At 49.4% G+C, this 3,932-nt stretch overlaps 1 non-coding gene across 1 annotated transcript; it reads right to left on the reverse strand.

Moving 5' to 3' along the window:
- Positions 1-3,412: 3,412 nt before the first annotated feature.
- On the reverse strand, positions 3,413-3,555 carry LOC129691725 (small nucleolar RNA SNORA48). Its single transcript, XR_008722539.1, has one exon. It is a non-coding gene; the product is annotated as a small nucleolar RNA SNORA48 (small nucleolar RNA).
- Positions 3,556-3,932: the final 377 nt, after the last annotated feature.

Raw genomic sequence — 3,932 nt, forward strand, 5'->3', positions numbered from 1 at the left:
GCCCTGGGCAACCTAGTGAGTCCCTATCTCAAAATGAAAAGTGACAAATTGCCCTGGAGATGGAGTTTGGTGTTGTGATGGACAGAGTTCAATTCTTAGCATTACAGAAAAAATAAGGGAAAGAAGAAAGGATAACAGACAGACAGAAAAATACAGAGTGATCCAGAGAAGCAGCTATTTGAACTGGAAACAGGTAGCTCTGCTCATAATAGGGAAGACTTGCGTAGAATTAGCCTGGTCCTGCAGGCCCTCACAGTGCCCTGAATTAGGAGCTCATGGCTTGCTGTTGCTCGTTGAAAAGTAGAAACTAAAGCCACAGCCTTCAAGGTCTGCTTCAGTGATAGACTGCTCCTATGGCTTTGCTATGGTTCCTCTGCCCCATGACCCTGTCCCATGGTCCCACCCTGGGGTCCTGCCCTATCTTCACCTTCAAACATCAAGGCTCTGATTTATTGTTTTTCCCTGGATTATCTGACTCATCTCCAGGAAAGGAGATGTAAGTTATCTGATATTTGCTGAAGTGGCCATTCTGTTTCAGATGTTAGAAGTGTCTTCTACAAAGGACTTTAGTGATTGATAAGTAGAACGTCTGGTTTTCTTTCCAGAGCTGAGGTAAGGAAAGACATACAGTGAGACAGCTACAAAGGTGCCTCTTTTCTGATGCCTTGGAAGAGGAAACTATGTTGGGTACTTATTTGCAATAATATTGTCTATTCTAAATCTTTTTTTTTAACTTTTTTATTGGCTTATGAGTTTCACATCATGTACCCCAGTCCTGCTCATCTTCCTGTCTCCTTATATCCACCTATCGCCCTTGCAACTCTCCCTTCAACACACAAACACACGGACACACCACCACCACCACCACCAACAACAACAACAAAAACAAAGCATACAAAGTATCTCATAGTGGAAATTGTAGTGTGTCACAATGTGCCCCCACAGTATATCCTTCTGTCCATACATTGCTACTTGCAACTGTGCACTGCAATGAATGGTTTGAAAGCTCTGGCTTCTGTGATACCATCAATATTGGATCCTCATCAGGACTCTTGCCAGTTATCCTGTTGTTTCTCTGTGTCATGGAGATTCTGTAGTTTTGGAACAAGAGGACTGATCCTTTTACAGTCATTTGCAGATGATGTAGATTTGGGGGTGGACCAATTCAGAGCCCTGGATATGGGTCTGGATGGTAGCTGGACTGATCAACCTGCCAGCTCTCCCTTATCTGCACCATCAGGGTAAGCTCTCCAGCACAGCTCCAGCTAGGCCACCCAATGCCACCATAGGCAGGAGGCAGGTCAGCTCTCCTATTTTCTTGCCCTCAGGGTTGGCTCATCTGCACCATGCCTTCAGAACCAGGTCCACTGTGCTGCCCAGCTAAGGTGTGGTTCCTATTCTGCAGAGTGCTGCCGGCTGTGAGGGGTTGGGACAGCTCTCCTGCTCTCACACCTTTGGGACCAGGTCATCTGCACCTCACCCACACACACACTGGAGACAGCTCTAATGTGCTGCCCAGAGGAGGGGCACAGCCTGCTCTCCCAAGTGCTGTAGCCAGTGAGGGGGCAGGGATTGCTTTCATGACTTCAGGGCCAGCTCTTTTAGCTACGGTAGGTGGCAGACAGTGCCACCTCATGCCAGATGACTGGTAGGGCCACTCTCAGGGCTAGCTCACCTGCACTCTCTCCACCAGGGCCAGCTCTACAGTGCCGCTCAGGCGAGGTGCAGGCCCTGTTTTCCTGAGTGCTGCAGCCACTGAGAGGTTCAGCCAGGTCATCTGCTCTCATATACCTCCAGGGTCAGCCCTCCCAGCTGCCTCATGTGGCAAGGGTAAGGGGGTGGAGGGTGCTATTTCTCTCTTACCTTGGGGATCATTGGCCATAGGCCCAGAAAGACAAAGAGAGCTTAAATGATGAACAGAGTTTGGATAGCTGTGAGTATGACGGAGAAAACTTACAGGAGTCTGCTTCAGAGAGGCAGCTCATTCTATTTTTCCAAGGGTGAGGTATATAAGAGTGCTTAGGGTCACAGCTGGGAGGGCTTGATTGGTTATATAACACAGTACCTAATTATCATATGGGCAGGAAGGAAAGAATGGGACTTGTGTGCTTGTAGAAAGTTCTTTGCAGGGCCATCCTCCAAATAAGGTCAGGCAGAGAAGAGAAAGCCCCACTGAGTGGGAGTCCTCCCTTTTGCACTGAGATTGGACAGCTATCTGGACATGGTGGACTACAACCTTAATAGCAAGGGTCCTCCAACAGGCATCACACACTCCCAGGCCACCTCACGGCAGACAAGTGTGGGAGGGCTATCTCTCCCATAATCTTGCCCTCAGGACCAACTCACCTATGACCCCTCTACCAGGACCAGCTCTACTGTGCTGCCCAGAAGAGGTGCAGGGCCTGCTCTCCTAAGTGCTGCAGCCAGTGAAGGGCAGGGACAGCTCACCCACTCTCATGACCCCAGGGCCACTTCTCCCAAATGCCCCAGGTGGTGATGGGTGAAGTGGGGAGGGCATCACTCCTGCACCCGTGCCACCTCATGGGAGAAGAGTGGTGGGGCCAGGTCTTCTGTGCTCTCTTCCTTGGGGCTGGCTCACATGCACCCGTGACACTAGGGTCAGCCCTTCTGTGCTCTCCATGTGAGGAGCAGGGCCAATTCTCCTGAGTGTTACAACTAGTGAGGGTCAGGGATAGCTCTTCTGAGCTCATGAACCTGTTGGCAGCCTTCCCAGAGGAGGTGAGAGGCAGGATCACCTCTGCGCCTGTGCCATTCCATGGCAGATGAGTAGCAAGGCCAACTCTCTCGCACTTACCTCCTCAAGGCCAGTTCACCCACATCCCTGCCACCTGGGTTAGCTCTGCTGTGCAAGTGAGCAAGTGAGCAGGGCTTGCTCTCCAGAGTGCCATATTCAGTGAGAGGTGAGACTAATTATGCACAGCCCCTGGACATCTGTGGTCCCTAGTGGCTGTCCCGACCAGGGACATCCCCATGTTCTCTAGTGAGCCATGGACATCCACACTGACCCCTGCTGCTGTGTAGTCACAGACCCAGACATGGCCTTCCGTGGCAGCTCAGGCTGGACTTCACCATGGCCCCAGATGGTGGGGCTGGGCATTCACAACAGGCTACTCCTCTTTACCCTGGACTCTCCAGTTCTCTCTTCAAAAAAACCCCAGCTGCTCCACCTCTCTTTCTCCTCCATCTGACTACCACATGCACATGCATTGTGATGGCTCCTGCTACAGGCTGGCCATATGGCTGCTGGGCCCCCAAGTGACACCCTCAATCCATGCTTCAGAGCATGATGGCAATCATATTATCTACAGCTTGCCTGGGCCACGCAGTGGAGGGCAGGTCTCTATCTGTCTTCCTCCAAGTTGTGCTGCCTGGATTTGATTTGATTTGATTTCTGTGAGTCCTAGGCAGAAGATAGCTTTGGCCAACAAGCCAGACATTAAGCTAGGATGTACAAAGGAGTGCCATTTGCTCTGCCCCTGGATTATATAAGAACACCACCAACAATAAGGCGTCTCTTGCCCATTGCCAGGGAGGTCAACCCTAAACTTTTAATTTTATCTACATCTTAGCATTTTTATAAACTTTATTGTTAAAACACCTGTCAAGTAAATGTGCTCCAAAATTAATCAGACCCAAAGTCTATACAAATCAATCCTTCTACAGGTAGAAGGATTCAGAATCAAAGCTGGGAAGCCTTCAAATGTTCCAAGATTTTAGATGGTTTCATTTATGTCCAGAGCCCATAAAACATTTAGGATTTTCAACTTTTCCAGATAGCACTATGAAACTAAGGTTTTCATTACTGCAGCCATGGAACAAAGATACCTTGGTGTAAAATTATATTCTTCTCCCCTTGATCCATGCCAAGGGAAGGCTAGTCTTTTGTAAAGGGTCAGACAGTAAACACATCA

This window comes from Psammomys obesus, unplaced genomic scaffold, assembly GCF_907164565.1.
Source record: "Psammomys obesus unplaced genomic scaffold, mPsaObe1.curated_primary_1811, whole genome shotgun sequence".
NCBI classification, from domain to species: domain Eukaryota; kingdom Metazoa; phylum Chordata; class Mammalia; order Rodentia; family Muridae; genus Psammomys; species Psammomys obesus.